General features: G+C 43.2%; 1 protein-coding gene and 1 long non-coding RNA gene across 4 annotated transcripts in view; one reads left to right on the top strand and one right to left on the bottom strand.

Moving 5' to 3' along the window:
• The window catches only part of TTC39B (tetratricopeptide repeat domain 39B), an 82,408-nt gene that overhangs the window by 40,397 nt on the left and 29,814 nt on the right, over positions 1-12,197 (top strand). The gene's annotated exons all lie outside the window — the stretch shown is intronic.
• Positions 8,612-11,811, bottom strand: LOC113999153. The gene is made up of 2 exons (XR_005565122.1): positions 11,445-11,811; positions 8,612-10,975 (listed from the first exon to the last, which is right to left on the bottom strand). It is a non-coding gene; the product is annotated as an uncharacterized LOC113999153 (long non-coding RNA).

Below are 12,197 nucleotides of genomic sequence, written 5' to 3'. Positions count from 1 at the left end.
ATTTCTGAATTGTTCTCCGGGTGGAAGGTGTGCATAGCATGCATATAGGCAGAGGAATAAAATCCAGACTCATGGAGGCTTTCCTGACACACTTGGCTTTTTCAGAGGGTGTATCCTGTACCTATCCATCAAGATACTGAAAGATGTGCCAGCACTAGCATAGTGTGGGGTTGAGGTGTGTGTGCAGTTTCTTACATAGGTCAATACTCCCACAGAATGATGTATGTTCTGCTTTCATGAAAGTTTCAGACTTTATACAGAAATCGTTCCTGAGAGTCATGCATCTCTGCTTGTAGTTGTTTAAAACCAAACCATACAGGAGTCTCCCAGTTGTGAGGTTTAAGAGTAGTCCCTTGTAATAGGAAGAAAATTCCACTCAACTAGAAAGCTATTTTCTTTACTTTTTGAACATCTCCTGTATGTTCATGTCCTGTCTGTGGATTGTACTACCTTCAGCCATCCTTCACTAAACTATCCAGAGCATTAAACATAGACCTAACCGAATATCTCAGTAGGATTTGGCAATAAGCTTATTTTATTTTGACCTTTACTTCCTGTCATAATGCTCTTGGTGGACATTTGCCATGAGGACTAGTGCAACCTGCTTCTCTGTGGTAGGTAGGTAATATTCCTACAAAGCAGTAGGCTTTTGTTTGATGATTTGTGTTGCAACTTAGTTTCTGTGCAAATAATTGATAAAAGTGATAGCAGATAACATTGTCCCTTATGAAATGATTCAAATTAAATTTTGGCACAGCACTAAGCAGAAAAGTGAAGTATTACTGTTGGCTCATATATAAGTGATGGATGAGAGGGATAAGATACTGTTTCACCCTGGTCCAGAAGTTCCACGCTTTTACCAGTTGTACACTTTCATTTTAGACTTTGAGAGATTTCACCCACACGAATCCTTGCAAAGTCTTTGATTCTTTGATACCTCGAGTTCACATCCAGAGAAAAATGACACATTTTTCTCTAAGAGATTTCTTTTAATTTGGTGAGAAAGTCGGCATTTTGGCAAAAAGGATTTTGCAGAAATAACGTGCAACTTCTCAAAAGCATTACAACGGATTACTGAGACTAGCAAGCACTGCTGTAGTGAGGGAGCCTTTGTTACACCCAGCAAACACAAACTCCATACAACTTAAGTGAAAAACCCATAATTTAAGTGAATACAGGAAATAGGTGTTTAAGTTGCCCACAGGAGTAAAGGAAGAGAGATTAAGAGAAGAAAGAATAAAGAGAGAAAGAGAGGAGAAAGACATATTTAACACTCTGGAGGTCACATGTTGACAGATCAGGAGGGCAGAGGGCAAGGGCAGATGGAGACCATGTGGGTGTCTGTTTATAGACTTTGACCACTTCCCCTAGGCGGAATCTTTGCCACTCACTGTCCCCCCCAGCCAAAGTGAGGGGTGCCACCACCAGTTGGAGGCTCCAGAGGGCGCAGTGTGGGCAGGCCATCAGGTGGACCTTATTGATAGCCCAGACACATGGCTTTCCCTGCCATGTGCTCTGCATGGTTGCAGCCATGTTGGCTCCAGGCCTAGCCCTCTATTTTTTAAAAGATTTTTATAGTTATTTTATAGAGTTAGGCAGAAAGGAGGTGTCTTTATCATAGTAAAGGATAACTGTTTCCATTTCACTGAGACTGAAGAGACAGAAGTAGTAGTAGACTACTACAGGACTTCTAATGTTTGAATACTTGATGACTGTCAGGGATCAACAGCGAAGAACCTGTTCATTAAAAATTGCCTTGTTCTTAATAATTTTTAAATATTGCAGAATTAAGGAAGATAGTATCCTTGTTCTAGCAATACACTTCTAATTTGAGGCATAGTGTGGTGGGTTGACCTTGGCTGGATGTGCCCACCCAGGCACTCTATCACTCCCCAGCTGGACAGGAGAGAGAGTAAAATGGAAAACAACTTGTGGGTTGGGATAAGGCAGTTTATTAAAGCAAAAGCTTGCGGATACAAAAGCGAAGCAAAAAACCCTAAGTTTATTCTCTACTTCCCATCAGCAGTGATGGCCAGCTGCCTCTGAGAAGCAGGGCTTCAGCACATGTAATGGTTCCTTAGCCATTGGAGGCAATGAATGCCCCTCACTTCCTGCTCCTTTTCTTAGCTTTTACATCTGAATTGACATCATGTGCTGTGGAATATCCCTTAGGTTAGTTTGGGTCAGCTGGCCTGCTTGTGTCCCCTCCCAGAATCTTGTCCTTGATTGGGGAAGGAATATTACACTACTGATGCTGTGCTCAGCAGTAGCCAAAACACCGGTGTGTTATCAACACCCTTCGAGCTACCAGTGCAAAGCACAGCACTGTGAGGACTGCTATGGGGAAATAAACTCCAGCTCAGCCAGACCCAATATGCATAGTTTAAATTTAAAACACAGCATAAAGAAGGATGCCAGCGACAAAGTCCTTTGCTGAAGTAACACAAAGGATCCGGATCACTTGAGTTTAACAAATGATTGGTGACGTGGTGGTGACAGTTTTTCAAGTGTTTTGGATCTTTGCTATATATTAAAGCCAGCCAAGAGGACATCAAGCGCATTTTGGCATGTAAAGCCATGCAAGATGTGAACATGAAGATTTAGTGATATCTCTGTAAGCTGTAAACTGTGACCTTTGATACTGCAGTTTTAGTACATCTTTTGATCTTGACTGGGAGAAAGTCCTCCAGGAAGACAGTGGGTTCCAGCCCTCACAGGCTTCTGTTGAAGGCTTGAGTTTATTTTAGGCGAAGCATGCGAGGCAATACATGTCAGCACAGAGCTTCATGCCACAGTGTGTCTCACAGTAGTCCCCTGGATAATGGAAAGAGGAGAAGACGGACCCTATCAGCTAAAAAGCTATAAAATGACTGCTGTTCTTGGACATTCCAAGGGACCAGTACACTTTAAGTAGAGCAGTGTTCAAAAATATCCAGAGCCTTCTAGCCAAGAAAATGGAACTACAGAGTATATTCTAGTGAGGATTGGCTGTTATTTGTCGTTAAGAGTTCATGTCATTGCTTTTTAAGACTCATGACAAGATAGTTACTCTTTTTGACAAGGTAAAACATAAAGAGTTCAATCCTGAGTTTTCTGATTCATTGCTGCAGAGGGAAGGATCCACTTCAGAAAGTATAGCGACAGTATCAGATTTTGACAATGTATGAGCACTATTTGACTTTTTGCAGAAGACAATCTTTTTGCGGAAGACAAGAACCAACTGAGAGCAATCAATTTTAAAGCTGTTTTGTTATCATTAAATTGGCAGTAAATACTCTAGCAGACGCATGCTTATATGTTGCTCAAGTAGAGTGCTACGGATGGTAGTTTCTTTCTACCCTAGCTGTTGATACTGTAGTTCACACACAGGATGGTTTTTATTTGAGTTTATGGAAACAAATGCCTCTACAAGATTTTTCTGATGAAGCCTCTGTAAATGTTAAGGGTCATTTGTTTGCTGAAGTATTTATGCCTTGGGAGATGTTGTCTTAATTGTAATGCATCTGGTTTTCTTGATACTTATAATCAAAATAGCATCCTCTCTGTATACCCTGAATTTTTTAGAAGACCTTATTTTCACTCCTTTTGTTTGTATCAGATTTCCATCTTAATACGATTAGCGTAAAATTGAATTATTATTGCTAGTTTCATGTTTTTGTGGTCTTTATTCTTTGAAGTTTTGCCTTGCTCCCACTGATAACTACAAGTATTTTCAATATCAGTAGCCCGGTGAGACTTCGGTTAATAAGACCAGTAGCTGAACAAAACCAATTTGCTGGCAATTAAATTTTGTTCATGAGATAAGGCTGATTATTTTGCCTATGTTGTAAAGAGCTGACAGAAGGTTTTAGAAGTTTAAAAACTAAATTCTGCAATCCCTATTCGTGCAGAGTGTTGCTGGAACATTAAGTCCAGCTGATGTTAATAAAGTGATATGGAACTCAATATGTGATTTAAAATGTGAAAGTGTTGTTGGATTAAAGGTGATTTTTTTCTGCAATTCTCCCATTTCTAGCTCCTGAATCCCTTTTCTCAAGAGAAAAGTTGGTAAATCATTGCACCTGGAATGATTGTTAAAAGCTGACTAAATCTTCTGTGGATACAAAGACAGTGGCATGCATCAAGTTAATGTGTAACTTTAGCTATATAATGGCTTTTCAGGAATGCTTTTATACTGAGGCCTGGTGTGGAGAGATAGGTGATATTGTATAACTCATTACATGTTTGAATAACTTTTAAATACTAATGCAGTGACTTTTCACTTGGTTTAGGCTAATAGTTATGCTCCCTTTTAATTAATCGGGGGGGAGAGGGGGAGGAAAGTGACTTAAACTATAATCTGCATTAACATTTTAAATTATGAGTGGTTTTGCTCTCTGTACATCCTGAGGATTGTCATCTTAATACTGAGTATTCCAGTACATCTCAAGGTTTTCAAATCAGCATTCTTTTGCTGTGTTTCTATTGCAGCTCCGAGTAGTTGATTAGAAGAACCTACTGAAGTTGTGAGGAACTTGCATATGGACAGTATATCTCCACTGTATTGGAACAGTTTCATGAGCACCAAGCTCAAGAGACACAAACTATTGCTAAAATTCTGAACATTAACTCTTTTTTTCATAAAACATATTTGAAATAGAAGTGGGAAGATAAAAAACACTGTGTGTTGGGAAAAAGTATCCTTAGTACTTTGACAGTAACACTGTCAAAGTAATGTGACATTGTTCTCAAAATAATGTAATGTGACATTATTCTCTTTGCATAACACCCAATATAGCACATTTTCCATTCCTTTTTTTTTTTTTCTAGAAGTTAGCAGTATTTTGCTACTTTTGGCTGGGATAGAGTTAATTTTCTTCACAGTAGCTAGTGTGGGGCTGTGCTTTGGATTTGTGCTGAACACAGGGTTGATAATATAGATGTTTTTGTTATTGCTGAGCAGAGCTTACACAGAGCCAAGGCCTTTTCTTTTTGTACTGCCACACTGGCCAGGGGGCTGGAAGGGTATGGGAGGTTGGGAGGAGACACAGCTGGGACAGGTGACCCAAATTGACCAGAGGGATATTCTGTACTATATGACATCATGCAGTACATAAAATGGGGAGAAGAAGAAGGAAGAGGGAGCACATTTGGAGTGATGGTGTTTGTTTTCCCAAGTGAGCATTACATGTGATGGGGCCCTGCTCTCCTGGGGATGGCTGAACACCTGCCTGCCCATGGGAAGCAGTGAATTAATTCCTTGTTTTGCTTTCCTTGTGTGTATGGCTTTTGCTTTCCCTGTCTTTATTTCAACCCAAGAGTTTTTCAGCTTTTACTCTTCCAATTCTCTCCCTGATCCTGCTGGTGGGCAAGTGAGTGAGCAGCTGTGTGGGACTTGGTTGATGACTGGGATTAAACCATGCTAGTAGCTGTAAAATCTGTAGTAATATCACTGAAGTAGTGTTAATGTAATCTGCTGTGGGGTAAATTAAAGAATATGCTTATCTGATGTGATAAGATGTGTAAAGCTTCTGTCAGTTCTAGGAAAACTGTATGTGGACGTAGGGGAAAAAATAAGATTGCCTATATAATACTGAGTTAGAAGGAAAACAACATGAGTCAGAAAGAGAGTGTGAGTCAGCATTACTTGCTGAACTGTTCATCAGTCTGGTAACTTGCTGTAGAAATTGGTTTGTGATGTTTTGGGAGTAGAGGAGAAAATATGCTTTTTCTGAGCCTCTGTAGAAATGCCAGCGAAGATAGCCAAGTTCCTTCTGAGTCAGTGTGCTCCTTTCTTCTGACTGTTGTGGTATCAAATTATGAATCTGAGTTGGAGTGAATCCTTTTGGTTATCTTCCTCTGCTGCAGGATGTAGGAAAACAGTAGAAAATATATGTGAAGAGTAATGAAACAGAATACGACACTCTGATAGAGAATATGATTCACTTACCAGAAGTAACAGTTTGAGAAAGCTAACTTCCCAAGTTTTATATCTGAAGTGGCAGAATAACTTCATAAGCTTGCTTAATGTATAGAGCAGGACATATATTAACATAAGGAATACTGTTTGCATTGTCTGCAGGCTTTGGTCACACATAAAGTCAGCGTCAGGGGAACTAGTCTGTAATACAGGAAAAAAACCATGACAGCCAAGTGCTGAAGTGATCAGCTGCTTACCCATTTAAGTAGGAAAACGTAGTTTTGACATGGTGCCAGGTTGTTTAAAGAGCCTTGTTTATGGAATCATTTTACAAATATTGATATGTGATGGTGTTGATGGTAGAGCTGGGAGTATGATGGCATTTGGGAGCCTGATGGCAAACACTCCTCACTTAGACCTAAAAAGCCAGCATCTCCATGGCTGTGTTATACAAAATAAAGATTAGATTTTCCTTCCAGAGGAAGTTCCAGCAGTTTCTGATTGCAGGATAGGAAGTGTGCAGATTTACAGCATACAAGTACAGGAAATGTGTTTCTGGTCCTACAGTGAGACCCAGCCAAGCAGTTGGAAACAAGACGTTGCCCTTACACCTTGATCCTTGCATTCAGAAACTGCTACAGTGGTGGGGTTCTGTAAATACTTTAATATATTTATCTGCTGTTACTTCTCACATGAAGTAGTAGGAAACTTTCTTACTCTTTCTAGGCCTAACACAAATACCTTTTAACTAAATGTATAAAGCAGTCATCAACTGTTAATTTAACTGTGGTCATGAATGATCTACCTTCCCCCAGAGTGTTTTATGAACTGTGTGGTTATACATGTCTCACTTGCCATTCGCTTCCCTCTCTTACTTCAGATGACTATTCTTAATTCTCCATACTCTGTATAGCAGATCATTGCCTTTTAACGGATCTGGTTGTGGACTTTCTGCTGGTTTTCCCAGAGTGGAGCTCGGCCGCGCTGTCCCCCTTTGGCAGGAGGAAAGAGAGACCAAGCTTCCCTGGGTGTTCCGTGGCAGAATCTTAACTTTAATCTTAACTTTGCGTGGTTCATATGGGTTGGGTGGAGGGCAAGAAAGAGGGCTGTGATTGGGTCGAGGTACGGGGGGAGGGGAGTGGCTCGAGAGCCCACTGACCAATGGGAGATACAGGAGGACCACGTTCCAGTAACCGAGACAGGGATTTGGGGAGAGGCAGGCACAACAAGAATCCACAATCGGGGAGGGGAGACCGCATGGTTCCAAGTTGGGGGGGGGGGGGGGGGGGGAGCATGGACCGGGGGAAGTACATAACTCAGGGAAAACCCGTACAGTAAAAACGCAAATAGTTGTTTTTCTGCTTCTCTCAGTCCCGGGAAGCTGCCGCTGTAATGGGCCTGTTTCTAAAGCTGTTCTTTCCAGGTCTCATAATCCTGCCCTTCACCCACAATTCCTCCGTTTTTATTTATTAATGAAACATAAACTTGCACAACATTGTGTATTACGAGACCCTGTAAACATTTGGCTATGCACAGAACACACAGATTGCTAGTACAAATAAGCCTAAGAGTAGAAATAATAGAAATTTCTTCAGGGGCTGTGAGAGTCCCTTCAAGGAGAGCCAGCTAAACATGTCGTCCCAACTAACCTTGTCAGACCTTAGGATTTGTCGTATGAGGGAATGGAGTTCATTTATATGGGAATGAGTAGATTGAGAGTGGTTGGAGAAATTTAAGCAGCATAGCCCCTCAAATTCATTGCAGCCATGTCCATTAACTAGCAGTAGGAGATCAATGGCTGCTCTGTTCTGTAAGGTGGTTTTTTTAATCTGCTGGGAATCTAGTAGTAGGTCCTCTAGTGCCGTACTAGTCGCATTTGCCTCCTTGGCTAACCAACATCCCATTTTCGTGAGCAGATCTAAGGCATGTGTTGTGCCAATGGCCGGAATTATTATGCCTCCCCAGAGAGTCTTGCTGTGGGACCAAAAGTGGAGGTCAGAATCGCAATTTTCAGTGAATTGTTGTAAATTCTGAGATTTGAAAAGGGGATGTTGCTTAACCAGGGGGTGAGGGAGTTGTTGAGGGGCTGTGTTTGTGGATGGTTTTTTGCTTCTTTTAAATCGCTGGACTGCAGGTGAGTCCAGTTTCTTCGAGTAGGAGGTGATATCCCGTTTTGTGATTGTTTTAGGGGAGCTAATGGCTAATGAATGAATTATCTTTGTGAGATTATAGAGTGATATCTGACCTAATGTGCAAGGTCCCCCTACCGCTCCTTTAGGGATTGATTTCCACACCCGAAGTCCACAGATGAGGAACACCCCCTTGGGTAGGGCAAAGGGTAGTGGAGGGGGTTCGATTTTTTCTTTGCACTAGAATTCAAAGTTGGAATATGCTCCATTGGATGTTACATTAAACTGATTTTCACCTCTTCCCTCTGTTTTCATATTGAAATAGAAACAGTGGGATGAGGGGAGGGTACCCAAAATTTGTAACTCTTCAGGGTAATCATCTAGGTATTGCGGATCTGACTCGGCTTTTGGGGGTTGTGGGAAACAGGACACAATTTGGTTTCCAATTTTTTCCGGATCATTGCACAGAGAGGAATATTGAGTTTTAAATCCTGTCCATTTTTGAGGGGACCAGGGAACTGCAATTAAACATGTTTTTAATGGGTTAGAAGGGTCTGAGACAGAAAGGCACAAGGAATCAATGTCTAAAGACTTAGCTAGAGAAGTCCACATGTTTCCAGGGTCTACAACTACCCAATCTGGCAGTGGAGGATTTGTAGGAGAAAACTGGTTCGATGAGATGACAGGATGGCTTAAGATGGCAAGAATAACGTAGATCATGATGGTACTTGGTCACTGTTGTGCAATTTCACTAGATGAGAAGGAACTCGCTTCGGACCGGAACCTGTGGAAACACAAGCATGCCCCCTTCCCCAGGTGATAAGAGGAACAGGGCCAACCCATTCACCTGTTATTACATCTTTATAAATAACTCTGGCATTAGTTCAGACTTGATTCTGGTGTGAATTGAAGTGTCTTTCTATGGGTAAGGTGTCCTGTTCTAACCTATTTAGGAATTTGATGACGTACAAGGCTTTATTTAACTTCTCTTGGGGTGTGAGCCCGATGGTTGTGTTTTGTTGTTTGGTTAACATGGTTTTTAGCGTTTGGTGGCCACGTTCTACTATAGCTTGGCTAGTCGGGGAATGGGGGATACCTGTGACGTGTAATTCCCCACACATTAAAAAATTCTTTTAATGATTGAGAGGTGTAGGCTGGGCCATTGTCGGTTTTCACGGTTTTGGGGATGCTGAGAATTGATATGGCAGACATGAAGTGTTTTTTGACATCTCGAGCCTTTTCTCCTGATTGAGCTGTTGCTGCAATAGCACCAGAACATGTGTCGATAGACACATGAATGTACTTTAATTTCCCAAATGGTGCATAATGTGTTATGTCTGACTGCCAAATGTTTAGTGGATTAATTCCACGAGGATTTACTCCCTCCGATGGCAGGGGAGTAAGTCTTTGGCAATTTGGGCATGCAGAGATGATGGTTCTAGCTTGAGAGAGTGTGAGGTTGAATGTTTTTGTGAGGGATTTTATGTTCTGATGAAAAAAGCTGTGGGACAGTTTGGCTTTTTCAAAATTATTTGGGACCACTGCAGTTTGTGCCAGGTGTCCTGTGTCAGCTATTTCATCTCTGACATGGTTTCCTTCTGCGATGGGCCCTGGGAGGGAAGTGTGAGAGTGGATGTGGATTATGTGGAATTTGTGTTTGCACTGACTAATTTCATACCATAGTGTTTTGAACATGTGAGCTAATTGTAATTGGGAGAGGTCCTTTATGTAAGAGTTTTCAATTTGTCGGACCACTCCAACCACATAGGCCGAATCAGAAACAATATTCAGAGGCTCTAGAAACAGTTGAAATGCGTGTATTACTGCAGAGAGCTCCGCTATCTGAGAGGAACCTCTTACCTTGTGCGTGTCAAATACCCACTTCCCTGCCTTTTGCCAGGTGACTACTGTGTTAGACGTCCTACCCGAACCATCTGTAAAAACAGTTCTAGCATTCGTTAGTGGGAAAGGTGAATAATTATTTGTTAGCTCTGGTTGGGTGAGAGCTAGTAGCTGTAGAAAAGGGATAGGTGGGAGGTGTACTGAAAATTGACCCTTAAAATCAGCAATAGGTAACTGGAAATCGTCACTGTGAATCAACAACTGGGTTAGCTGACAGTAGACAGGGGAACATATATGACTTCTGGGTCCCTTCCCAAAAGTTCCCACAGCCGCAGTCTGCTTTTGTGACACACCTTGGAGAGCATTTCAGGATATGTTGTAATCGATTTAGAAAATTGAAAGCTTAGAAAAACCCATTCCCATAACAGAAAGTTCTTGCTTTTTAGATCTAATTGTCCTAGAACAGCATAGGGCTGCTTGATACCCTTAAAAATTACTAATACCACCGGTAACCCACACACTCTCTGCTTAGTCTGACATGCACTCAGTCTCTGATTTATGTCCTGTAACACTGCTCGGGCTTCTGGTATCAGGTGTCAAGGGGATGTCAGGTCCACCTCCCCTTTCAGAAGTTGGAATAGTGGTTTTAGAGAGTCTGTTGTTATACCTAGGAGAGGTCTAACCCAATTAATTAAACCTAGCAAGGATAATAAGTCATTTAAGGTGTGGATGTTGGAAGGTAAGGCAACAGTCTGAGGTTGAATTGTGGTGTTATTGATGTGAAATCCGAGGTACTTCCATGGCATTGTCATTTGTTCTTTTTCCAGTGCAATCTCAAGGCCGTGTCTTAACAGAGCAGCTTTCACAGTCAAATGAAATTGTGCGAGTTGCTCCTTGGATTCAGCAGCCAGTAGGATGTCGTCTATGTAGTGGCACAGGATGGTCTGGGGAACCTGCCGATGAACTGGAGACAAGACCTCTGCGATGACTCTCTGGCACACAGAGGGGCTATTTCTCATTCCTTGAGGCAGGATGGTCCAGTGATAGCATTGAGATGGTTCTGCTGCGTTGATGGAGGGTACTGTGAACACAAACCTACGAGAGTCTTTAGGGTGTAAAGCGATGTTAAAGAAACAGTCTTTGATGTCTATAATAATGATGGGCCATTCTGAGGGTATCATTGTGGGTGATGGAGTCCAGGCTGGAGAGCTCCCATGGGCTCTATGATTTTATTAAGTTCCCTTAAGTCCTGTAGTAACCTCCATTTTCCATTTGATTTTTGTATTGTGAAGATAGGGAAGTTCCAAGGACTATCCATTGGTACTAAATGTCCCTTTTCCAATTGTTCATCGACCAGTAAGTTTACTTGCTGCAGTTTCTCTCCCTGTGGAGGCCACTGGGATACCCAGCGTGGCTCATCCAAGAGCCTCGTGAGGGCGGGAGACTGCAGCTGACCAGTGGCCTCTAAACTAAATTTGACGTGGTTAGGTGGATTCCCCATTGCCCTATAATATCCCTTCCCCAAAGAGTCATTGGAATATTAAGGACGTAGGGCCTTGTAGAGGCTGTTTTACCTTCAGGACCTTCAATCAATAGTGTGCAGGCACTTTGGAGTGGTGACTGGGCTCCTCCTACTCCTTTGATGTTGATGCAGGGCTGTGCTAAGCAATAGGCCAAATCCTGCGCTGAGTTGCAGGATACCGTTTGAGTGGGAAGCCGTCACTGCTTCGTCACTTGAGCCCGGAGATCTCTGAAAATCCTCTACACGGTAGAAAATTCCACGTAGGTCTCAATCCAACGGTGGGCACCAATTAACGGATCTGGTTGCGGACTCTCTGCTGGTTTTCCCAGAGTGGAGCTCGGCCGCGCTGTCCCCCTTTGGCAGGAGGAAAGAGAGACCAAGCTTCCCCGAGTGTTCCGTGGCAGAAAGGACCTTTAATCTTAAACTTGCGCGGTTCATATCGGTTGGGGGGGAGGGCAAGAAGGAGGGCTGTGATTGGGTCGAGGTGGGGGGGGGGGGGGGGGGGGGGGGGGGGGGGGGGGGGGGGGGGGGGGGGGGGGGGGGGGGGGGGGGGGGGGGGGGAGGGGCTTGAGAACCCACTGACCAAGGGGAGATACAGGAGGAACACGTTCCAGTACGAGACAGGGATTTGGGGAGAGGCAGGTGCAACATGATCCACGGCGGGAAGGGGGGGGGGGGGGGGGGGGGGGGGGGGGGGGGTGGGGGGGGGAGGGGGGGGGGGGGGGGGGGGGGGGGGAAGCATGGGTCAAGTGGGGGGGGGCGCATGGACCGGGGGAAGTACATAACTCAGGGAAAACCCGTACAA

Source organism: Pipra filicauda, unplaced genomic scaffold (genome assembly GCF_003945595.2).
Source record: "Pipra filicauda isolate LSUMZ 115617 unplaced genomic scaffold, ASM394559v2 scaffold426_size588282_pilon, whole genome shotgun sequence".
In the NCBI taxonomy this organism is placed as follows: domain Eukaryota; kingdom Metazoa; phylum Chordata; class Aves; order Passeriformes; family Pipridae; genus Pipra; species Pipra filicauda.
This window is presented reverse-complemented; position numbering and strand designations above follow the sequence as displayed.